The sequence below is a fragment of the Columba livia genome, chromosome 5, assembly GCF_036013475.1.
Source record: "Columba livia isolate bColLiv1 breed racing homer chromosome 5, bColLiv1.pat.W.v2, whole genome shotgun sequence".
NCBI lineage: Eukaryota > Metazoa > Chordata > Aves > Columbiformes > Columbidae > Columba > Columba livia.
Genome location: NC_088606.1, coordinates 30775499 through 30802555, shown reverse-complemented (window position 1 = coordinate 30802555; position 27057 = coordinate 30775499). Strand labels below are relative to the sequence as shown.

Below are 27057 nucleotides of genomic sequence, written 5' to 3'. Positions count from 1 at the left end.
CAGTTAAAAAAGGCACGTGCATCCCCATAGATTATTCTATTGGTTTCCTTCTCATTCTGCCCTTATTCTGAAATTTGAGGGCCTAGTTCAGGCACACTGTGTTCAACTGTGTTAGTATAAATATGGAAGATGTTTTTACTGATTATGAAGTCAACAAAACTACACCGATTTGGATAGTCTTAGGACATACTTCAAAGTAAACCACACATAAAGACTCAGCTGATTAAAAATATTGACTATTCATAAGAAATTCTGTGTTTCTCTTTTTTTAAAATACCATAAGTTTGGTATCTATTTTTATTCTAAACTGAAGTATTACAAAAAAACAAAAAACAAAACAAAACAAACACAAACAAACAGTCCTTTCCAAGTGAATAGAACAGTATACACATCTAATATAACAAGTTATTCCCTTTTTTTTTTTTTTTTAGTAACTGCTTATAGAGGGCAATAGGTGTTCAAGTTCCTTCACACATCAGTTAAATCACAGGTGAGTTAAAGAGAGCACAGCTCTATTACACAAGCTGGAGAAAGCATTCAATGTCTGTCGCCTTTGATATAAGGCATCAGAAATGCCCTTCAAAAATCAGTACATTCTCAGGCTGACAATTGGCTGAAACAGTACTTAAAATCAGAAAGAAATGCTTTATTTCACAGTAGTGGGACATAAATCCTAGTGGCTTGAACTTTTAACTGCGTCCTTTTAATAACCTCTTTCACTATTCTCCAGTCAGTTTTTAAATGAACTGAGAAAAATAATGTCAGGTTCAGCACTTAATTTAGAGATGTGGTTTAAGAATTGTTTTTCTTTAACCCTGAAATACAGTCTACCTAATTATTGTCATCATTGTGCTTTTTCCTTTAAAATAAAATATTAGCCCTTCCTGTGGCAGACAGTAGAAGAGCCTGGCTGCCTGTAGCTGCAGCTTTGCAGCACTTAGCATTCAAAGAACCACAGGTTAGAAATCACTGAGAAGGAAAAAAAAAGAGAGAAAAATTAAACATGAAAAGCTGAGATCTGCCCTGAATCTTGACAATGCGGTACTAACGCTGTGACCTGGAAGATTCAGCCACAGGTGATGGAAGCTAACCTTGGTCCCTGACAGTAGCTGGTTTATAATAGGGGTGATGCCCTCAATCTCTGAGGAAGGGACTTGTGTGGCATCACTCACCAGCACTCTCTGGGAATGAATGTACGGTACTACTCTGGTCTCAAAGAAAACTAAAAACTCCTGCAAAGATAAGACTAGGTTGAACAATACAGTTCAACAGATGTAGGAATATGACGCAGGATTAAATAAGAGAGAATGACAGCTCGGAATGCAGTGGTCAGGAAATGAATGATGCTAGGGAAATCAGTGAAATGCTCCATGCTTGAAAAGAAATTTGCCCAGATACACCTTCCAAGCTCCCCCCACTGCCAGAAACATCACTGTCAGAAAAAAAAACACAGAGACAGCAATACTTGCAAATGTGCTTCTCTGTTTCATTTCTTTTAATGTTGTCTATGCTCTGCTGGAGGCTTTTTCCAAATCAAGTTCACAGAGGAGAAAAACACACAGATATTAATTTAACTAAAGCAGATCTTGCATCTTCTTCCTTCCAAAACAGAGAAGTTTAAAGCATTCTGTTAGAGGAAAAGATTTCTGTGGTGGATCAAGAGTCCCTGCATTTTTCAGATGACTCTGCTTCTACTTTGTGGTGACCTCTTAGCCATTGCAGTATCTGCAGAAAATAAAGATGAAAGCCTAATGGTAAGAATATTAACAGACTTAGCCAGAGAGAAATTAAAATCTTTAAAGGGGAAACTGGTTCTAAAAATGTTTCTTTTTCCACAATGTACTTGTGGGTTTGAATGTTGCACAAAAGCAGGATTAACAGGCATGAATGCCAGGACTGCATTGTATAAGATTTCAGAATCAGTGCCACTTAATATATTCTTGCCTGTGGTTTTTTACCCTTTTTAGATCAGATCACAGTTCTTTCATTCACACATCGACCAATAAATATCTGTACAGTCACAAACAAAGATGTGATATTCCATACTATGGGAACAGGAATAACCAGAAGGATACAGTGGAACATAGTCTTAAGCTAATATTAGAGGTAATGGTTTTGTACAATGAAACCTATAAAGTCATGAAACCTAGGAGACAATTTACAACAGCACAGATTCTTCAGCTGATGTAAATCACTCTAGCCTCAGAGCTACCAAAGGCTTAAAATAATTTTTGCACCAGATTTTAAGCTGATAGACTTTATCTGATATATAAACTAACAGAGCTTATTTGAAGAACATAGTTTGATACAGCTGAATTCGGACAGAGGGTGGGAAAATACCACTGGACTGAGAGCTTGATGGCCTCTGATCTCCTCAAGTTTCAGTGTATGGCCAAAGACAGAACATACAGAAATATCTTGAAGTTATAACATTCTAAAATAAATTCTCCAACTCCTATTTTTTTAGAGAATTTGCATATAGAAAAAAAAAAAAGCAGAAGCCCTTTTTGGCAATTTTGATGATGTTATAAAACCAGAAGTAGCTTCATTTTTCGTTACAGTACAAAACAAGGACCAGAGCTGTCCTGTTTATTCCATGTCTATTCCTCCTTTCTGAATGTGTATTCAGATTGTTTTTAAGATTAATGCAAGGTTTTATTCAAATAAGTTTTTAAAAATAACAGCATATCCAAATTTTATATTCAGCTTTTGTCTTTTCAATCTCAGAATTTCTAATCCATTTTTACCATCTTCATTGGTTATACCTGCTTTACTTCAGAATAGGCTTTAATTAAATGCTCACAATATTTATTGTAAAAACATTCCATAATTTCTGTGGTGGCTAAAATAAGATCATAGTCATCCAACCTGTACTTCAGTGAAATGTTTAATTATCTCTCTGCAAAACAAATGAAATCATAAAACATACCTTCTAAAGGAGATAACAAGCTTTAATTCAGGATGTTTACAACCAAGGGGAATCATATTAACTGCAGATGTTAATTTACCATAACAAGACAGGTATACTGCTAACTACTCCTTCTTTTAAAAAGAAAAACATTTGAAATAATTATTTTAACTGCAGGTGTTGGTAACGGCTCAGCAGGAACAAAAGTATTTAAAACCCATCCTGTCTTTCTGCTGTGTTTACAACCACAGCTTTACTCATTATAACAATAGATAAAACGTCACTAAAAGCAGCTTGTTTAAGTACTTGTCAACAGCAGAAAAGCATCATTTGGGGGCCACAGTCCTGTAGTGTGTTTATTGTTCTGACTCAAAAACCTTTCAACTGTTCTGATTACAATGACCATAGCCAAAACCTATGGGCAGAGAAAAACGTTGTTTATTTGTCTGTTTCTGGGTTTTGTTTGTTTGTTTTTTCTTTTTCTGGTTCTTTATATTACCCATTCCTTTACACTGTGTTCTGAAAATAAAAATTATCAGTTCTAATCCATTGATTTTTATGCTGGTATTTGGGTTTTGTTTCATTCTGGTTAATGTAAAAATGAATTTGGTAGTCTTCCCATCTGAAAGCTAGCTGAAAATGCACAGAATCCAATCCAGATCATTACACCTGAAAGTTTCTTCTGAGAAGAGACAAAGAACTTTTTTTCAGTTCACATTTACTATCAGAAAAACAATATGAATCCTTAATAACAGTCTTAAAATGTTCTACTATAGAATGCTTACCATTGCTAACATAGAAATTAATTGTGACATTCACAAAATTTTTAATCTGGAAGGTATTGTCTGATTGGAAAATGTATTTCTGTGCATTTTCATATTGTCATGCCAATCAAAGCAGCAATCTATCACTACCTAATTGTTACATCCCAGTGAGGAAAGGATGCTTATAAATCTAAGTTTAAATGGTTAGGAAGGTTAGGAAATGTACTGTCAATATGAGCTGCATATTGCCTTACTTTATTTTCCCAATAAAACTGATTATTCCTTAAAGTAAGTCTCAAGATTCAAGAACTGTGCAATAATTATATAAAAGTTTGAGATTAAAAGCAATTTTTTTTTTAATCAGGTCATTCTTGATTATGACAGTCCTCAGAAAGTTCAGTTGACAATTTCTCATATGTGCATATCCCTACTGAGAAGGTATGTAGTTTATCTAGGCATACTACAAACCATTCTAAAATGTGGCCGCAACAGGACAAACTGAAATCCACAATCATAATGCAAAAACTATTAATTTGTTCCTGACTTCAATTTACCACAAAATTTCTAGAAAATTAAGAAAATTCTGCTTGAACTAGAAGATAAAAAGACTGCTCAAGCCAACCAATTCCAACAGAAGGTTATACTGTGATACTGACAGAATTCTACAAGCTAAAGACTGGCCTCTGATAAGATATTATTTATCAGCTATCAAGAGCAGAAGTACAAAAGTATTATCTCATGCTCAATAACATATTGAAAACTGACCAAAGAAATACATGTGAAAAGATCTGGGTTTTTGTAGCTCCAGTTAAAGAAAGATTATCATAGAGGATTTCTCTCATATACCTCCTTTCTTAGGGTACTTCCACATCCTGGTCTGACCTTTTTCTGTGCTCTGTTAGTCCCAAAGTAATAAATACAATAGATTAGAATGGAACAGTTGCTGTAACTTTGAGAACCCAGAGAATTACTTGTATTTCTGATCTTTCAGTGCTAGGTCTGCTGCAGTTGGACAGCATTTCAAAGTACTTTTCTCATAATGTATAAAAGTCTACAAGTCTTCTAAAGTTTGAGGATGTCTGGTGTTAGGGATGATTCATAGTTAGCTTCCTTTAACCATCCATAGATATAACATCAATTTTTGATATCTGTAAGCATCCAGATTTCACATGTCAGTCTGGACTTCTTCAGATAAACAGCATGCATCATAAATAGAAATCTTAATGAGAAAATATTTCAGTAGTAACAACAATGGAATTAAAAATAATACAGTCAACCCATGTCTTTTCTGCTTCACACCTCATTCATAAGAACCTAATTTGAAAACCCAAAAGTTGAACTAATCTGTAGTTTATTTTCCTGCACATTTATTGTCCCACAGTGTAAGATAGTACTAAAGGTATGAAGTAGTCAGGAGCACTCAGGTGATAAGATCTGGCAAAACAGAAGTGGTAAGAATCAACTTTTCTGAGCTATTATTTAGAAACAACAACAAATAAAGCAAATAATTCTTTTCTGAAGGAAATACAAACTCACCACAGCTGTCTCATTCTCTTTGCATTTTACTGCCTAAAATCTTACTTTGATCTGTGCCTCTTCTATGGAATGCTTCTGTTCTTTATTAAGAAATACATGGAAGCAGAAGTAATTTCCAATCCTGGCTGAACAAAATTCACATTAAAATGAACGTGATATGCTATGCATTGGGTATGCTTTTGGATGATTATTCTCACAGCTTATTGAAATGGCTCAAAGAGAAATTAATCAGTTACTAACATTGCTATGGTAGTTGAATCAATAATTTTGCTTGCTTTTCAGGATGTCAGATTTAAACAGAATTAATAAAGATTGTTGGAGTTCACTGTAATCTGCAGCCCCTGTGGAATCTCCTGTTCTCTTTTTCTGTCATCATTCTTGAAAAACAAGTATAATTTCTGCACTGTTTTCACATACTGTAGGACATTCATCCCCCCCTTCAGTGGTCCTGGGTGTACTATTCCATTTGCCTAATTCAAGTCATTGATTGCTTTGGGGAAAAGCGGAATGATACAGTAATCAGAATCTCTGCTGCCTCCTGCTAACCTGGATGCATTCCTAAATAGTTCCCATTATGGACTTCAGTCACATCTTGCATCCCCAGTGCTGATAGCCTGGTCTCTTAACAGGTGGACACATCTGTTCTACTCTGCCAAATTCAACTTACAGTGATTGTACTTTGAAATACTAGCATAGTTTGTTCCAAATACTATGCACATCTGTTCAGCTCTAATACCTTGAAGTTATGGTTTTGTTAAATAAAATGAAACGTTTGTATTTTTTTCAATGGTTATACAAATACACATGTTTTAAAATACCTTTAGAATACTTTAAAAGATCTTCACGTTTTATGACCTTTGGTTTTGCTATGGCCACTAAGTAGGTTATCTTCTTTATTTTAAGAAAATAGTAAGTACAGATAAAAATAATAACTGAGAAATAACCACCTGTTAACAAACATAAAAATCACTCAACATATGAGAAGGCTCACACATGAAAAGAGAATAGCTAGTATGCTTGCATATTGTAACTGCTAGAAAGCATAATTAAAAAAAAAAAAAAGCTATGTCTAACTTTTTTTGTCTCATATATTCTAATCCTTTTTGAAATCATGGAAGTACATCGTAGGTAAATAAACATGGCTGGATAAAGAAATAAAGGACAGACAGGAGTAGTACAGAAACAGTATAGAATATGAAGAATAGATTGGAGGGTTCCTATCACGGCCTTGGGTGAGAATAGACTTTTTTCTAGAAATGGTTTGAGAGATATAGCTGCACTTATTGTTTTCTGTTCCTTCCACCTGGGGAAGACTCAGCATTAGAGCAGTCTTTTGGAAATACCATACTTCTTGCCATCAAAAGATAGGAAAACCAGTTTCTAAAAAGAGTGTGAAAAGTCTGTGAAAACTTATATCTGTGGATCAATTAATACTTTGGAAATCAGACAGAATTAAATCCACAGGAAAAAAAAAAAAACACACACCAAAACAAACAAACAAACAAACAAACAATACTGCCAGGTTTGTTGTTGTTCTACTTCAAATGCACTTTAAAATCTCTGGGTACTTTAGTCTTCTGCAATGAAATTTAAATTTGAGTGCCTTCATTTTAACAATGTTGTATGTCTGCTACTTAAATTCTATTAAACCCTAGAAATTAAATATTTCTCCATTTATCTCATTACGAGGGCCTCATCTAAAGTAAATCTAGTAGATTGTGTCTGGTATAAAATGTCACATATTTTAGAAAGCTCATTGCTTTTAATCCAAAATTCTGAGGATTTATCTGAGGGACAAAGAGTCAATTCCTCTTCTTGAGACAATGCATGAAATAATGATAACAACATACCTATAGTATTACTATGTAACTATATCTGTAGTACAGTTATATAATAGTAACTATCATAGATAAATGTGTTACACTGAAGGAATATAGTAAGCATGAATCTGTACAACTCTTTATGCCAGGTGCAAGGACTCTTGTCTAGAAAGAACTACGTCCATATACTGACCTGTGCTTCAATGGATATGTGAACTTTGTTCTCCACATCATATGAAAGAGGTGTATGTTTTTTTCTCCTTAACTTGAGTGGGTTCAACTTCATGTTACAAATTCATGTTAGTGGTTGCTCCTGCTCTTTCTAATTATTCCATGCAAGAAGAGTCTGTAATCAAATAACTAAAAAATACTTTTAACTTTGAAGAATGTCAGAATCCATACATTCTCATCTCATATATCTCTAAGGAAACATCTCCTTACTAAATATCAGTGATAGAAAATAAACTATTTTTTAATAAGATCAGAGCCTTCTGATATAGCTGAGGTCAAATTCTACTTCCTGTTCTGAACTACTGAACCTTTGTATATAGAAATCAATTCAAACCATACCTGTGGGTCTGCAATAGCCACGAAAGCAGATTCATTCAAATGCAAATCTTTTTCATTCCTCAGTGCAACATGAATTACATAGGCCACAAAATTCTCAAGGTCCTCCTACTCCAACTTGGAAACCAAACTATCTGAAAAACAACATACCGGGAGAGGGCACGAAATCAGAATTTCTTGGTTTGGTTTAAAGCAAAATCACAGTCTTGAATCACATTTTTCATGGATCATGAGAAATTACTATCAAGATCAATATCCAGAAATGTTGAATTTTATTTACAGAGTAGTAAAGCAACATTCGACACTTTCTCAAATTCTTGGAAGAGATATAAAGCAGAATTCCAGGTAAATTTTTTACATTTTTTTTAAGGTAAATAGAAATCTTGGGAGGATGATGGAAGAGAAAAGAGAGGCTGATGGGACTCATTCCTCTTCTTCCTAGGTGTGAGAATCTTTGTTTTGTTTTTTGCCAAAGTCATTATGTTTCCTCTGAAAATTTTGGTATTCAGAATACTTCAGTCCTCTAAATCCGAAGCCTATTTAGAAGGGCTTGTATAACTTCAACAGTTCCCCGTAGATCTCTAGAAGTTTTCTAATGATTGCTTCCCACAGATACCTAGACATCTAACTTCAAATCTTCTATAGCATTCTCTTCAAGACACTTCAGCCAAGTTAATCCACTAAACTATCTATTTTAAAGACCTACATTCCAGAATTACAATTTTCTAATGAAAAAAATAGAGCCAAATGGATGTCTGCACAAATAGCAGGAATTGCAGCCAGGCTGCTGTGCTAGCACAAGAGCCCTTGGAAAGTTGTCTGGCTGAATCAATTGGCTCTAGGTGGCTCCAGAAGTGTGCCTGACTTCCCCACAGTCAGACGGTTTCATGTGCCAGTGCAAGGACCATAATTCTACATCCAGGCAGCCCTTTTCTCCTGTGTTGCAGCTCTGGCTGCTTGAAACCTCTTCTCAACCTCAACATGAAAATTCCATGCATTTACATACACATCAGGTAAGGAAATTACAAAAAACTGTTACCATAGATTTCATGACATATTGCAGGGAGATAACACAGCCTTTAAAAAGCAAAGTTTTTTAGAAATTAAACTGCATAAAAACAACATGCTGAAAAAGAGACTCTCAATAAAAAAAAAAAAAAAAAAAAAGATAAAATAATTTTAAAAATTAAATCTATGAATCAAACACTTTTCCTTCTAGGTCTGAAAAGCTGTATATAAAGCATGCTCAATTCTGAGTGAAAAGAAATAGAACAGATGGGTTCTTTACCAAAGTCCCAGTCTCATTTCACCCACAAGCCTTTCCACTTAGACAGAAAAATACAGATTGATAATAATGTCTGGAGAGAGCTACAGGAGCATTCACATATTCTAGATTTGTCCTGAATGTCTGTCAGTATGTAATATGTTATGAATAAATCACTACGAAGATTACTTGAGAAAGTATTTGAGGAATACGACATAAAATAAAATTCAGCATGTATTTAATTTTCCTTCTTTTTGGTACCTAGTGCATGTTGGTTTTATATCTAGATACATAATTATATACATTATATAGATACATAATTATATACCTTTACATACAATATACTAAACACATCCATGATTTCTTTGACTAGGTGGAATCATATCTTTAATATGCAATAATATTTTTTAAAGCTTCCAGATTACCAAACAAATAAATCAGGCTTCAGACACAAATGTTATCTTCCATGAAAACTATTTCCAATTACTCTTTTAAGACATGGCTTAAAACTAGAGCTGTGAAAATCCAGTGCACATTCACTATCACAGACCATTATTTGACAGTGATATATATCACTCTTATCTAATTCATGTCTTTAATTTTCTGAAAACCTAATAAATCTGAAACTGTTCCATCATATTGATAACATAATTCATTGATATAAGAAAGAAAGAGAAGGGAAAAGGGAAGGGAAGGGAAGGGAAGGGAAGGGAAGGGAAGGGAAGGGAAGGGAAGGGAAGGGAAGGGAAGGGAAGGGAAGGGAAGGGAAGGGAAGGGAAGGGAAGGGAAGGGAAGGGAAGGGAAGGGAAGGGAAGGGAAGGGAAGGGAAGGGAAGGGAAGGGAAGGGAAGGGAAGGGAAGGGAAGGGAAGGGAAGGGAAGGGAAGGGAAGGGAAGGGAAGGGAAGGGAAGGGAAGGGAAGGGAAGGGAAGGGAAGGGAAGGGAAGGGAAGGGAAGGGAAGGGAAGGGAAGGGAAAGCCTTCTTTTTCCTTTCTGGTTTCAGAAACTGACCTGAATTGTCCTCTCTACATTGTCCATCTGTATCAAGAAATTTTACAATATAAACTAAACTTGCTGACCAAAATCATGCCAAAGATTAGACAGTATGTTTCCATACATAAAATATAAAAGAATTAATGCATTTAAAATTTGGCTTACATCCAGCTTATAGAAAAAATAAAATCTTTTCTCTGTACACTTACTGTCTCAAACACACACACACCTGCCATCACAGGTACTAAATACATTCAGTAAGAGCTAAGTGACTCTTTTCTCTTTAGAAAACTCAACTTTTTAATGGACTGAGAAACTTTGTTGAAATCAATCCACACAGTTGTATTAACTCAAGTTTCCCATTGTATTTTATCACTCTAGCTTAATATCAAAAATATTGAACTCCCATTGACATTTCTGGCACAGAGTATGTGACACGTTTCATGTCATCAAACAGTTATAAAGGTTAGAAGAAAGTCCGTTACTTCCCTGTAGGCTCAGGCTCTCTGAAAACCAACAGAAGCCTCCAGTGTATCCACTGCATTTTGCATTGCCTGCCAACGTCAGATGTCCACTCTGCCTTAAATTCTCAAGAAATGCCTACAGCGGTGTTCAAAGCCTGAACTTCAGCAGCTCTGGAACCACAACACATCTTTTCCAACTGTAATTTCTGTAACAACTTACTTTGTTATGGGACCTCCTGCAGCCTGAAATGCATCAGATAAACTGAGAGAACTAGCTAACCTACATCTGTTAAGCATTTTCTACAAAATTTCAGGTGAAAGTAAAATATTAAAGGGAATTTATCATCTGATGCAAACACAATTACAGGTCTAATTCACCTCTCCACCTTTCCAGGCTTAAAATTTGTCATTCCATTGAATTCTTTCAAATAATGCTGAGATAGAGCTGGACTAATAATACACTGAGGGTGTTTGCATCAATGGGACCCCTCAGGAGCAGTGAAAGGAAGAAGGTAATTATTGTCTAGTTTCAGCTACTTGAAGGAAGGAGGGAAGCAGACAGATTATTTTGAATGAACCCACAATGCTGGAAATAAACTAGAAAAAGTTACATTCAGGTTTAATTTAAGGGAAAACATTATGAATGTGACCTTTTTGGTTTTTTTTACTGTGGCATACTCTATCAAGGGAAATTAAATTTTATCTCATGAGATCTAGCCAAAATTGCTACTGACTTTGTGTGTCCATCCAAATGAAGAATGAGGTTCACAGTGGAGATGAGCACGTCCATTTGCAGGCACTCTTTTAAACGCAGACTGAAGATTACTCAGTATTGTGAAGGCCTGGACTTTTCAGTAGCTGAATACTGTTTTCCAATTCAGAATCCCTAAATATTTGTTTTCTATTCAGCTGGGTACTAGACAACAAGTGAGCAGTACCAAAAGGGTTAGCTGACCAATGCTTACTCACACACATCTTCAGACCTTCCATCTCAAACACAGCAGGGAATAACCTCAAATCAGCAGAAACCTAAACTGACTCATTGTGCTGTATCTTTTCTATCTTTAATGTCTCAGAATCTTGGAATCTATTTGCTAATTTAATTTGTTGTGATTAATACATTGTTCCAGTGTTTCCTGCTGTTATAGTCTGCAGGAGAATTTAGTTATAATGATGGCTAAACTCAACAGCAAATTTTAACAACAGAAATTATAGCACCATTATGCAGAAATGTCTAGGAAATTATGCAATTGTATCTACCACAATATAAACCTCAAATATATTAAACCTCTCTTTGTTTCTTTGAAGCTGCTAGGCTGGGTGTCAGCCAAAATGTAAAATTCACAAAGGCAATTTAACTTTTTTTTTTTTTAATCCTATGGGCTTTTCAGAAGACTGTTAGTCAAAGCTCTAGGTCTGTATTAGCTCTGTTGACAGAAAAAATTGATTTGCTTACATGAACCGTATGTTTATTGCAGGTTATAAGTCACACCCCAAATATGACTCAAATGTCTTAGAAACCAGTACTAATAAGCATACATTTAAAAGTCATTTATAAATGCATAAAAATGCCAGGTTAGCACATCTAAGGACATTTGCAAAATGAGCAAAAGAAGTAGTAATTGCTCATCAGACACCGAATGGCAAAAACAGGGGTATTTTTTGCTCTAACAAATTTTCACTAGAAATGCACATGAATGCAAAAAGGCAAGAAAATAAAGGAGTTTGTGACTGTAATTTGAGAGCACTGCAAACATTTTATAGTGTCCTAAATAATTTGCCAAGCAAATGACGCATGTTGCAAATAGCAAGAGACAAACTTCAAAAGCTTTTCCAGCCTTCTGCATGCAAAGCAACCATGTCTTTAATCAACTCCCTTCTCCCCAATTTCCCTAATTCCCCGATCCTAAACTATTTCACACTTTACTAATCCCTACAGCTTGAACTCCCCAGGAGTTTTTTCAACCCCAAGTTCCTTCTACTGCCCTGTTCCCCTTTGAGATCCATCATTCCTTTCTTTTTTTTTAATATTCTTACTCTAGGTCTTTAGCAGACTCTGCAATGACATCTCATAGGCTCAGAGTGGTAGATGTTACAAAGTTATACTTTATGGGTTTCTCAGAGTGCCATCCTCAAAATACACTAGATGTCCCAGAGCATGAGAGAGAATGAGTCTGGAGGAAGAAAGAAAGGCTGCCTTCTTTCAATTAAATCCACTGTGTCAGCTTTTTTTTCCTCTTCTGCTTCATGTTGTATCACCATCTGCTGGCAGAACCTCAAAACACTGTTCTGAGACTTCTCCCTGGATCCTAAAGAGCTCTCTCAGCTCTGTGCATTGGTTGGGAAACCACCAATTGCATTCCATCCCTGTCTTACTTGTGTTTTTTATGCTGCTGGCATGTATTGCAGACACAAGCAATGTCACCTTCCAGAAGAACAGTCAACATCTAATTCTGTATTCTCTCTAACCTATCTAACTCCAGTGAGGACCAGTTCTCCTCTTTTCAAAACAAAGCAGAATTAGATGAATACAACAGGAGATGATATACCACAGTCTTCACTCTGCCCTCCCAAGTTTTCCAGATTTCCAGGGCATGTTTGATCATCTGTTGAACATGACTTGACTGCTTTATGGTCTCTTCCTCCAACCTAATCTTTATCAGTTACTCACAGTATAGAAAGATGTGCATACAGAGAGACAAAAGTGAGAAAAACAAAAGAAGGTATGTCCCATTTGTAGGAAAGGACAATTGTGATAGAAATATAATGGATATTGTTGAAAGGAGACATATGAAGAATAGGTAAGTTTTAAATATAAAGATAGGTTGAATATCTTGTTTTCATGGTTTTTGACAGACATGATGTGTGTGAGTAGCTGCTCAAATCATATATTTTTAAAAAGTGGTCTGTGTTTCAGAATTGTGTGCCTTTGATTTCAACCACATTTCGGGCAGATTTCCAATGTGGAGATCAAGGCAGGTTGCTAATTTCAGCTCACTTCTGTGATGGCATTCTGACAGAATGCTCCTGTGCTTGCATCAGCTAGAAAATAACGAGTACAACACCTCTCTGGATAGTTAATATTTAAACCTGTGAAACTATTTCTTCACAAATTTATGCATTCGAATTTTAGGGGAAAAAACAGCTGATGTTATTAATTTCTTCACTAAGTCACACATTAGTACTATCTCCAAGGACTCATTATGGGCTCTTGTGGGCATATGTTTGCTCTCAAAATAAAAACAAACACATTTTCTTACACATTTTCTTACAGAAATTCCATGCTTCTACAGTCTCCTGCAGAGACAATTATAAACTACCATAATGATTTATTCTTACAATTGTAATTTCTAATTTAGATTATAACTATTATAATTTATTATAAATATTATAGCAATTATAAAGATAATTCAAACTCCTAAACTGACAAAGATTCTGTTGCCTGAATTTATTAATTAAGACCAGTCATCAGAAGCAGCCTTATAGACATGGGGTTTTGTCTGTCTCTGTGTATCTGCCTTTTAAAGAACCTTAACTCTCTGCAAATGAACACGACTTGGCAACAGCTATACAAGTCATAGCATTCTCATTTCAAGAAACTTCTTTTAAATCTATATACAGAGTGTGCTAGACAATTTATAGCCTATCTGCAGCTATAAAGACTTGGTTCATGTCCCAGAGAGCTTCTGCTCTCACTTGAAGGCTTGATGAATTCAGTGAGTGGAGAGAATGCAGAATAAAGAAAACTGAGTTTTATAGGATAGCAACTATACAGTTAACAATACGATTAAAGAATAATATTTATTATAAATTTGGAAGATGATTTGAAAAGAAAATCCACATGACTCAACATGAAAATAACTCCTAATATGCTAGCCTGTATGTTGAATTAAAATTGAAACTTATGTAAGGTCTTGATTAGATGAGAGACTTATTAAAATTGTAATCCTCTGTTTTTTCTTGACTGTTCCTGGATTATTGTTTTCCTTCCAAAGCGGAGGCCATGTAATTATTGTTCGCGGCTTTTCATTGTCCCTTTGAGATTTCCTGGATATGAATAAGTTATTATTATTTAAAATTTCACATCATTGACACATAACTTCTGAGAAATCATATCAGCTCTTCACCTATTTTGAATTCTGACATTTATCATTTTTTTTAATTACAAAAATCAGCATTTATACTGCATTATTATTTATCTATTTTTATGTTTTAAGCAAAGGAAAATAAATATATTTCCTGAAGCAAGAAAAAAACAGTCCCGTTAGTTGGATTAATCTAGCACTTCCTGAAAACTGCTTAGAGACAATATAAAGACAGGAAAATAAAACAGTACAAAAGATCCAATGAGAAAACACAATTTCATATGATGTTGAAAAGCAAAGGCCTTCAAGCAGGAAAAGGTAAGATCACAATCTGTAAATATTTTCAAGGCTTTCGAAGTGAATGAAAATTCATTTATAGAGCTGGAAAAAATAATTCTCCCCACTGAAGGAATCACTGGATGGAATTCTATGATCTGTTTTACTCATGAGGTCAGACTAAAAGATTATCATAATGCCTCTCTGGCCTTAACCCTGTAGATCACACTACCCAAGGATGGCAATTCAAAGAGACAATTACACCTCAGGGAAAAAAAAAAAAAAAGTTTAATTGAGATATTAAAAAAAATTCTGAACAGTAAAATTCTGGATATCTATATTTTTAATGATCCCTAGCCTCCCTCTTTACCTGCATCCTTCTGCTTTCTTCACGAAGAAAATAGAAATATCCAAAAACAAGTACTGCTATCATTTAACATTGGGAGTAACACAGAATCTGATGACACCGTAAGAACTAGAAAAAATTATGGCAACTCCCTTTTACACCAGAGTGAGATTTGTTCTGTCACAAGCACCTTGTCATACCTATGCTACAACTACATCATTTTTCACGAGTCTTAATCAGTCCAGAAACTCTATAAGATTCCTCTACCAACAAAAAAAATACATCTGGGCATACTGCATCCAAAGTAGCACCTTCAGATTTTTACATTACATTGTAATGTTAATCAAAAGCAAACGTCAAAAGAAGGTTAGATTAAGAGGATGGCAAGTATGTGGTATGAGTAATACTGCAGAATGCAAAGGTCAGACTAGGTGACCCAAAGGACTTTTTTCTCTGCTTCTAATATCTGTGATTCACTGACCTGCTGGATGTTCCAAAGGCACCTGAACTCTTCTTACTTCTTTGCCTCCATACATGTAACCCAAAGAAAAAGCAGCGATGTGAGAGTCCAAAATATGAGGAGAAAATTCAGAAATATTGTACATGTAGAAAGTGATGATACACATTTCAGATATAAATCAGGGCACAAATTTGCAAAAGTATCTATCTGCCAAAAATGCAAATATATGCTTGCTGAGTTGTGCAAAAAAAATAGATAACTGGATACTATTGAAAGTCTGCATCTTAATGTCTATAAATATCCTTGTAAATTCAGCACTCAGAATTTGAGATTTTCACTGTATAAAGAACTGAGCCCCTCTGGATGGTTTTCAGGTAAAATCAAGTGAATATCAACTGGATGGATGGATGCATGCATGCATAAATAAACAACACTTTTGTTTTGAGGAAACAGCAATATAGTTAGATTATATAAATAACAGCTGTGCTCAAAGCATTATTTTCAGTTCACAGATGTAACAGTGACACTAAAGCAGGGAAACAAAATGTTGCTCTTGTTATGTATCATGCTTCACAGTACCCACTGAAACACATTCTAACCGATTATAGCACTAAGCAGTTTGCTGAAAGAGAAGAGAGGAGGGAGTCTGAGAAGGATGGAAAAGAATTTCAGTACTCAGCGTAGTTGTGCAAAAATGCTTCCTTCATTCCGAGAAGTACCAATGCACTGTAAAATACACCTGTTCATTTTTCAAGTGTTGCACACATTTGTAAATTTGTTGTCTCAGTCTGACAGTCCCACCTGAAGTACAAGGCAGTCATCTTTTTAGCTTTGCTTGAGTACTTCACATGTGAAGCAGAAGAAACAGAGATAGCCCCATATCTTCTCATTTTCAGCAGTGGAATCTTATGTTTATCAAGATGCTTTTTAAAGGCTTGTTTTTAAGTTTCCTAAAAACATTCTCTACCCTTCAAAGTTTCTTTTCAGCTTGATCTTCAGTCTGCATTTACCCTTTCCTGTGCTGCTCTCCCCAGCTGCCACTGCCATTTCCCCTCAAAATTAAGAGCTTAATGCATGAATTTCTGCCCAAGGGAACTGTATGTGCTTCACTTTGGGTAACCTGCAATGCAATGGGGCACACTGTACTTTCTCTACTGGAACAGATTAGTTTACTCTAATTCTTTTCTTTTGCTTCATGTAGCTCTACTCATAGCAGGGAATAAAAATTGCCAGGAGGTATTTAGTTTGGTATTTTACTTTTGCTTGGCTGCTTGTAAAAATCTGTCTCTGTTATCACTATGTGATACAGCGAAGCCTTGTTAAGGTTACCATGTGTTTTGCATAGTGGGATATAATACTTCATTATGTAAACTCAGTCCTCTTTGAGACTTCAGTCTTTAAAAAACTGCTCAATTACTGCAAAACATTCATGTTATGTTGAGGTTAAATTTCTTTAGACACCAAAAACTACACCTCTAGCTGGGAGCAAAACTGCTATAATTTGAACAGCACACAAAAGTCCACCCAAAGATCAGTAACTTGGTTTTTTTCAGCTAAGTTCTCTAAAAGGTCTAATCTCATACGCATTCCAAAAGCTTTCCTAACAAATACTAACTCTAGACAAAATGCAATTATCAGTTTATTTGGGATTTTGTTTAAAACAGAGCCGTGAATGAGATCAACTTTTACAAAATAATAATGTTGTAGAGATTGTTGTAGGGAGATTTTTTAGAAAGCGGGAAAATAACTACATTGCTCTCAAGCCATAGAGAAAAAAAGGACCAAACAAACACATTTCTCACTTTCCATGGGAAGGCTCATTCTCTAGGTTATAGAGTTCACCTTTGCCAAAACACTGACAATCCCCTAGCCCTCTTGGCTGAAGCTGTAACACAAAACAGATAAAAATTGTGTGCGTCACGGTGATGGAAATAAATGAGAGGAACACAGAGAGAATGCATGTTTCTGCAATGTGATGTTTAGCATACTGACCAGTGATGGGAGAATAAGAACTAAGGTCTCGAGGTATATTTCCCATGTAATATAAAATAGCTGTGCTAGAAGCAAGAATCAGAATAAAGGTGTCTCTGCTCCAGCATAGGCAAGTCTTAGCTTATAGAGCCCTGACTCTCCCTTTCTCGCTTTCTGCTGCAGCTTTCTCTTCCCAAAGTGCAAAGGTAACATATGACCTTGTTATGCTTCCCCACAGATCCTGAGCTGAGAGTAAGTAAGCTGATCATGAGGATCAGACTTTACGAAACACAGATTAAAAATCAAAATGCTGCCAAATCAAAACAATAAGCATATCCTTTGTCCCAATACCTGTGAGTATCCAGTGTAAGTTAAACTGCAGAGAATTACTGGTCACTGCAGTTGATCTTTAGTCCCCCAAGTGGAATATTACAGCTTTAATTTTAATATTTTCCCTTGTGATTGAGTAGCCATAGATGACTTCTACCACACCTTCTGTGGCAATCTCTTCCCTGTCACAGAACAGGAAAACACCACCCAGCTGTCCCGTGGAGTGTGAACGTGCTGTGTGGAGACATCTTTTATCACTGTCATTCTGCCACAACATTATTTCCTGTATTATTTGAGTGTATCAGGTCATCAGCTGTGGAGTCTTTTGTCAGAAACTTGGCTTTAACTAATCAAACACAAAAGATTACAGCCTCAATATTAAGGAATATCAGTGTAGGGAATCTGCTCCTGCTACCTGTTTTCCTACAACCATGTAGCTCTGTAACACGCTATTACCATTCCTAGTAGCAAGCTATAAGCTTTGTACTGAATTTTCACAGCCTAAGGACTGAAGTTTTCCAGGTCTGCTCTCTCTGAGCTTTTCTGACCTGCCTGCAGCTTTGTTTTACTTGGTTTAGCTATTACACCAATATTTGTAATTGTCTATCACTAATTTATTTCATTATTTATCTTTGTATGGTATCACCATAATTTTACAAAGTTAGCATAGTAATGCAGCACAGAATATACAAGCCTGACATGTAAATAGAGGTCTTAGGAGATGAAGGCAGAGGATGTGGTGTGGAAAAGTACAGGCATGCAATGACAAAAAGTGGAGCACAGACTGGCTCTGGAGACCCCATAGCTGCAAACAGCCCCTCAGCAGTCCGTTAAAGAGATGCAGACCTGGAGATGCCCAAAACTGAGCTCAGTGGTGACAAAGAGTACAAAGAAATGCTATCTGAATTACCACATATAGTAAACTGTGATAAACATGGGGACCTGCATACCAACAAAGAAAGAACCAAGATATACAAGCATGCTAGCTAACATATAAAAAGATCCAAGTGGACTCTACAGTGAAGAAGAAATCACCAACATGAGCATCACATCCCCTCTCATCGAAGGACACCAGGTGCTGACAACTCCATGTAATGCTCCTCACTTCCCTCCACCAGAATGAGAACACTGAAATTAGGATCCAGAGAAGCAGAGAAAATATGAGTATAACATCAGGAATAGAGGTAGAAACTGTGTGCGTGTATAACATTTTTAACTGTCTTCTTTCTGTTTTTGCTGTAGTAACCAGATCTGGATTAACAATTATTAAATTCTTAAATTTCAGTTATCTAATAATACATTTTCGGCTTTATATATATTTATGCATTATGTATACCTCAGATGTGCTTACTTTTTGCCCATTAAACAAAATTTTGTGCTTAATGTGCTGGGTTCTGAGAGTTGGGGTCTCTCTGGAAGCAGCTCCATGGGTTATACTAGATCTCTGCTGCTAAGGGCAGGAATTCAAGTAAGAAGAAGGACTTCAAGTAAAAGCAAGAAAACAAAACAAAGAAATAAAAATAATTTCCTACTGCATAAATGCCAAATTCAGATAAATATTAAAATTCAGGCACCCCATTCCAACATTACTGAATTTGCATGGTAGCTATTTTACTTGCTATACTTTATTAAGATCATTTATTTCACTTTTCAGCAGATATTTAAGTTTATAAAAATTCTGCAGTAAAGCAATGCCACCTAACCAGCTTAGCTTATTTTCCTGCACCAGAACATCCATAACTGGCTGGTGATCCCCTAAAATGTGTTTTGATATAGAACCAAGAGGAACTGCAGTTCTGAGAATTCTTCTGCAAGTGTCAATGATAATACAGTTGGAAATACTTTATTCTGGGCCTAATGTTCTAGCAAAGAGAACCCCCTCAAAAGTACTCTGCTAACATTTATGTCACAGCATGCGTGGCAGGGCTGATGGAATGAAACAATCCATGGACTAGTTTTATCCTGCTGGGCAAATTTTTATCACTGTGAGCTGAAATCCAAAAGTGATTAGCGTACCAGAAAGACACGTGGTGCCATCCCTAGTTCTTTGTTAAAAAAGACAAGCTTCGTTTTAGGTAGCATTTAAAAAATTTTGGAACAAGGAAGGCTGATGAAAACCCTTGCAGCAGTGAAGCACAATGTCAGCCCTGAAACCAGTAGGGGAGCCTCGGATTTCTCAGTCACTGCTTACCAGAGGAGAGAAAGAGAGCACAAATCACTGCTTTAACAAAATTCACAGTTGTAGAAGAAAATAAGCCAACATTTTTTGTTAGTCTTTGCACCTTCTATAGTCATTTGCATGAACATAACGTGGTGCAAAATCACCCTGACAGCTGAGGAAAAAGAGAATTTTAAATTGTAGCCTTCTTTACTGTTTTTTAATAAAATAAAAGTATATCACTGTCTCTGGAGAAAAGGTCAAATGCTTCAAAAGAACACACATTCAGATACATAGTGAGGTGCTACCTAAAAACTTTAAGCCTCTAACTTTGGCCTCAGAGGCATGCAGGTTCCTCATACAACCAGAGCGGGAGGGAAGTGCTCCTGAAGAGTCATTCAGAACACTTAAATTAAACCTAGGCTTATTTGGGTACCTTTAATCACTCACTAGATATATCCCTGTCCTCCATAGAGGACACATGGAACTGAGGTGTCAAATGCAGACACCTTAACAGGCTTCAACTGTAGGCAATGAAAATACAGGGTGTTTCAAAAAGATGGATCCAATTACTTAATACTGCTTTGAAATTGGGTCCACCTTTTCCAAACACCCTGCACTTCTCTCTTTCTGCCACCATAGTGTAAACACACATTCATCCCACTCTGAATGAGAAGAAATTGCATGCAGCACTTGCATCTTTTTTTGTCCTTTAACCACACAAGCTGGAGATGGAAAAAGTTTATAAATTCCCATTTTACAATATGTAATTAATGTTTAGCTGTTTCAATCAGTGGTAGTGTATTCTTTCCTTTGGAAGTTGTTTTACAGCACAATGGTTCTTACCAAAAAAAAAGGAGATTTTCATCTCTGTTTTCTTTATTTAATGTAATTGCAAAACACATTCCTTTCCATCATGGAAGATAATTCCAGCAGTTTCTGATGTGCTCATAAGCATAACCTACATTTTCAGAAACATATTCGCATGTAGTCAATCACTTGTATCAGTTATAATTTAGAAAATTTAAGTTTTTTATAATTTCTCCTTCTACCTACCAAAGAAGTATATTTCTTTTCACCCATCACTTACCATTTGCTCAAAACACAGTGTTACTATGAGCACTGCTTGAATTCCTCCCCCTTTAGTTTCCTTACATAGAGAAATGTTGAATGCCTGTAAAATGGAGGAGTACCTGTAAACTGGAGTAGGTTATATACGGTATAGTGTCTGGTTATAGTCAATGTTTCTCATAAAGCCTTTCTGTACAACCATTTACAGATCATACCATATCTACATAATCAGGTGAAAATCTTCTCAATAGAGTAATCTAAAGTGCAAGAATCAGCTTTTCCCCTAATACTCACTTTAAGCCACCTACCCCTATCTCAGCTACCTTTACATGTGTGCCCATGTGAACCTCCAGGTCTCCTGCTCCATGCTGAGAGCATTGGTTTCAATTCCAAACGTTCAGGGTTTGCACAGCTAGTGTAATAGTTCCCCCCTTCATCTTTTATCCTATAGGACAAGGCACTGATCCAGTTGACATTTAATTTCTCTCTCTAATGAAAGCTACTCTTTATGAATAGCATTCATAAAGTATGTCTATGCATAGCATTCATAGTATGTTTATGCTACTCAGATAAGCACTAATATGTAACATAAAGGATACATCAGGACTGCAATCTACTGTTAGAGAGTACCAGACAAACAGCATATCAAGAATTACATTTAAGGATAGTACAGAAAATCCTACATTCCCAGAGAAACCTTCTTATATTGTTACCAGTGTCAGTATATCCAGGATATTGTTTTAGCCTTCTTTTCCATCATTCCATCATTATGTGATGGATGATCAAATGCCTGCAGTATGATACTGCATGAAATTATGCAGACTCATTTAAGACAATATGGTGATAATAGTGACATAATTATTTCCAACACAGGATAGGAATATTCCTTTCTCTGCTATTAATATTTGCTTTTTTAAAAATCCAGGTCCTTTATCAGCTCAGAGTTTTCACATAACTGAAATTAGCAGCATGAATCTTCTATTCTGCAATAAAACATGTATAAAAATTACACAGCACTAGCCTTAATACCATCCATTTTCCAATTCAAATGCTAAACTGGACTCTTACACTGCTGCTTGGACACATTAGTCTAGCATGGCAGAACTGTCACTATAGCAGGAAAATGCTTTTCTTTTGTGCCTTGACTCCTTTTTTAAGTCAGCTGAAGATCATGTTATTTCTTCACATTTTAAACACTTTAAAAAATGTGGGGTATGGGAAAAACAGCCATTTTCTTTTTTCTAAAGAGTGCATTAAAAGATTAGCAGCACACAGGAGGAAAAGCACAACAACGCTGTAAAATAACCCAGTGTCCTGTATTTAAAAATGAAGAAGATTAATACAAATTCATTCCATTAGGTTAGCTTGCTTTTCTTTTCACAGATACTGGCAGACAGGATTTGCATAAAGTAGAACTTCAGTTTTGCTTTACCATTTTCTGACATTCTGAGCCTAACAAAGGCTGCCTACGATTTCCAGGTCTTTCTGCCCTTCAAGTAAACTGTAATAAGCAAAGAGAAGCTGCACACAAGGGCGTCTGCATTAAAACACTGCTCTTCCTGCAACAGGAGGAGATTGCCATCTACTGGTCTCTGACCCCTACATGAAGCCAGGTAAAGGGTATTGAGTGAGGATCTCTGCAGTAACTTCCTTTAAAGCAGATGATATTTTTCTTCTCACCATTCTTCAGAAGCATATTCAAAGCATAGATTTGCATAAATAAGTATTTATTTGAAAATAAAGCCAGGCTATGTGGTCACTTGTTCCAATCTAGCTGTGCAGGGAGTTGATGATGGCAAATAGCATCTGTACGATGTAAAGTTCTGTCATTTCAAAGATATGGCTAAAAGACAGCAGTATAATAGTATAGTGATTCTGATATATGTATGGACCACATCGTACATTTCTGCTGAAAAGTGATCCTTCTGAATGGTGAATTTCTGAAAAGTGATCCTTTCTGTTTTGGCAGAAAAGTGTAAGTGGTGAAGCAGAACTGTGCCAACAACCTGAGGACGTGCTGTGTCTGCATGGTAGCACATGGAGGTCTTGCAAGTTTCTGCATTGCTTTGGTACCCTCCCTACAGCACTGTGGCTTTTGGCACAGGGCATCATGTGTGCTGCAGAATAAACTCAGCCCCACCACTGTGCCTGCCAGGTAACGTCCCATTCTTGGGCAGTGTTGCGTAAAAACACCCATGACATTATGCTTCTGCATGAGATATTCCTCACGACTGCTCAGCTCATCCCTCTTTTGGGCATTGTCTTTCTTGCAATGCTGACAGAAAGGCATGGATGCCCATTCACTTTCTACTAGGTTAAATTGCCCGTGTAAATTAGGACAGTGCTAAAATACTGCACTGTGAACACAAGCAGCTGACACAAGCACATACTCCCTCTCACTAGCTCTGCTCAGACCCACTACTTCTCACAAGGAAGACAGTAGAGCAGCACTTAAATTGCAACATGGCAATTGGCCATGGGATGTTTTTCAGAGTCCTGGGAGAGAAGTGTGCAACAGTACTGTGGTCCTGCTTTGTTCCCGCAGAGCTGCACAGAGGCTGCACAAAAAGGCTAACACACACGCTGCCCTGCACTGATACATCGCACTTCTCTGTCAGTTTTCCAGTCCAACAGAAAAAAAGGCCTTGAGATGGCACATAAAGCTTTCAAACAAGAATATAGGCATAATGTAGGTATAGATGGTATAAAACCATGAAAAAAAATATTTTGCGTGATAAATGTCTAAGGGAGCAAGGCACATGAATGGCTATACGCACACAGCAGCCCTTGACCACATTCTGCTGTACTACCAATAAATACAAGTCTTGAAATGCCTAATATTCAGGAGTAGCCCATTACTCCAAGGTGTCCGAGAGCTTAACTCTGCATCCTCTGCCACCCAGTCTCCTTTTCTGGTGTCTGTGATCTCCCTGAAGAAGCTGCCAGGCAGAGAAGCAAGCTGAGAGAACTGAAAACCAGAAATGATTTCTTGACCATTCTGGTAGCTAATTCAGATGTAAAGCAGTTAATCACTAAATGCAGTACTCTCTACATTACCTCTCAGTTTCATAGAAGCATGAGCCTAAAATAGTGTGTGTGTGCACAGACGTGCATCTGTATAGCTTGGAATTTCTGGTTTAGCATTTGTTTTCTGTCTAGAGCAGTACATTTTGAGAAAGCAGACTCTCAAGAAACAGGCATTTCCATGCAAAAGTTAAAGGAAATATTTCACTGATACAAAAAATGTTTTGAGTAATTATTTTCCTTATTTTTCAACCACTGAGGCAAAAATCCAGGAAACCAAAATCCTGTTTTAATATAAATTTCAATCCAGAAGGCAATGCTGCCTTCTCTTCCTTAATACATTGTTCAAAATTCTTAATGCCACAGTGAACTAAAATTCATGTTTGCAGTCATTTCTCTGAAACTATTCCATCTCGTTCCTAATCAGTATGCTGCATGACTGCATATTTAGACATATCCCTTAGACTGATTCCTTCCTCCCAGATGAATTGTTTAACATTTTTCTACATTAAAATGCATTTGCTACCTGATAGTTCAGTTACTTAAATAATCCAGAATCTTCTGTGTTTTGGTTGGGTTTTTCTTTCCTTTAGAAAAGAAAAAATACATAAATAAATATAACAAAAACAACAATAAATATTACAAAAATCAATTTTTAGAAAGGTTTACAATAGCTTCTGTTTGTTATCCATTATTTTCTCTTGGATAAGGTCAGAATGCTCTTTTTCATTAGAAACTAAAATTAATACTTTGAATTAAATGTGGCTGTAATAATATCAAAGACAATTCTAAAATAATGTAGTCAGATACAAATTGAGCAGATGCACTTCTCTCAGTTTTGCAAGTGTGCATTTACTATCTGTAAGTAAAGAGTAAGATCATCAAGGACCCATCTTTATGCAAATGATTTGCAGTTTTGGAATTGGCTTAGAAGAGCAACATAACACTATCTTCTAAATGTGCATCTAACCAGAACTTACATATTACAGTGAAATACCTTTGTTATCAAACAGATAAAGACACAATAAATCCAAGTCCTGCCCTATGTTGATCCTATATGAGGTATATTTAAAACATGTTTTCACAGACATGTTTATTCTAGAGGAAAGCAATTTATATTGTGGTGCCCTGTTATCTGATTAGGCTGAGATTTTATTAACCCATCTAATGCACTGCTTCTCTACCTGACTTTTCATTTGCAGCCGTGCAAGTCTTGTTTCCACTGCCTTCTCAATTTATAACAATAAGAAAGCTTTCCTTTACTTAGAATTTATTAAAGGGCAGAAACAGAGAAAATTATATCAGTCACCCAACAAATTAAGTAGTAAATTGCTTTATGGAACATGTGTAGCTCCACCAACCAGACCAAGACCTCTGCTGCCCTGTTTTCAAATGGCTCTCCAAATTCATGTTCACCTGACTGTTTTGCAGCTTTTTTCAAGGTGAGTGACATTAACTTCTGTGCACCAAAGGGGTTATTGGCCTTCTTAAGACTTAATACAAATATTACGCAAATATTCTGGTCATCCCAGTGCCCCTAAAAAGCCTGGAGCATGTTTTAATGAACAAATTTCCTTCATGCCTTTACAAAGGTGCTGGGTTTTCTTTGAATCTTGCTGTTCTGATTTCTTATCACAAAGCCTTCCCTATGACATGTTATCACTGGCAAGTGTTGCAGGATGGAGCAAGTTGTATTTTCTTATATTTATACTCTCAGCTTTAATCAGAATGGCATTTATATAAACCCCTCCCTCTAGAATTTATCCTGCCTTTCCAGAGCTATCAGATCTATAAGCTGAATCATTCTTTAATACGTGTGTGCTGCACACTCCCCTTCCTCCAATACAGCCTTGCAGAAAGATCGTGGTATGAATACATGCCCCCTCTGTGTTCAGTGTAACCAGAGGGGAGCCTGCTGTGTACAGAAGTCCAACCATACATTATCCTTCCTTCATACAGCAGTTCAGCAACCGAACAGTTTGCAGATTGCTGTTGCCCAGTCAGCTGCGTTTTTCAGTTCATGCTAGTTCACAGCAGCATTACTGGATGCCCCTCTCTGAATATCGTCAGGGTTTTTGAGATGTTACCTACCAGTCTATTATACTGCAGCTCCTCTTATTGCAGTATCTCAGTATTTACTGGCTTTAGACCCACGCTCCTTTAAGACTGGAAAATAAAAGGGGAAGAGTGTGGGCACAAAGAGAGAAATAATCGCACTGCCACTCAGAGGTCTCGGGCAGAACAAAGCAGGAGTCGAGGTATCCAGCATTTTAAATTAGCATCCATCTCACTTCATCGTATTTCTCAGTACTGTTTGCAGCACAAATCACGTAGTTCTACAAAGGACACACAAGGATTAGAAAAACAGAGGGAAATATATGCCTCTGTGTGAATGACATGGAGATTAGGAGCTGACTTGTGTCTGAAGGGACAGAGCTTCAGCTGGTATAAACTGGCCTGATTTTATTGACATCAGTGAAGCTACGTTATTTACACCAGCTTAGGATCTCGCTCAGAGGCTTCAACAACTGAACATTACCAGCAAATAAAAACGAGGCTGCCAGAAGTCTTGTTTACGGCTTAAAAATAATGAGCAGAATCCCACAAGGATCTAGGTACCAATTTGTTAAACTATGAGGGCAAGACCTACGGGCAAATGTAGGTCTGAAAAACATTTCCATCCAAAGACTGCTACCACACCAAATAAGCTACCTAGCAACACAAACAGACTCCCTGGTGCTAATTAATTTAAACATAGCATAGATACATTACCACCTATGGCTCCTTCCCTTCCAATCACCCAGATGAGCTCCAACTCAATAAAATGAATACAACAAATGTTTCTGAATCTGAAGCTGCATCTAGTGTTCAGTGTTTTGTCATTTTTACACTGGAGTTAATTCCAGACTGTGACTCACTTAGACAATTTTTTCTCTCAGAACAGGATCGTCTTGTCAGTCTTTTCACCTCGTTCCTGCTCTGCATCACCAGCTTTGACATGCAGTAGCATGTTGGTAGAAAG

General features: G+C 36.5%; 1 long non-coding RNA gene across 3 annotated transcripts in view; it reads right to left on the bottom strand.

The window, feature by feature from the left end:
* Positions 1-356: 356 nt before the first annotated feature.
* The window catches only part of LOC110358669 (uncharacterized), a 40874-nt gene continuing 14173 nt past the window's right edge, over positions 357-27057 (bottom strand). Inside the window, exons 3-7 of one of the 3 annotated variants that reach the window (XR_010472922.1) lie at positions 26127-26201; positions 24562-24622; positions 7599-7729; positions 7222-7388; positions 357-1725 (exon numbers count right to left, since the gene is read on the bottom strand). This is a non-coding gene — a long non-coding RNA (uncharacterized LOC110358669). The remainder of the gene's footprint in view (positions 1726-7221; positions 7389-7598; positions 7730-24561; positions 24623-26126; positions 26202-27057) is intronic. The other 2 variants (XR_010472921.1, XR_010472923.1) reach the window with 2 other exon arrangements.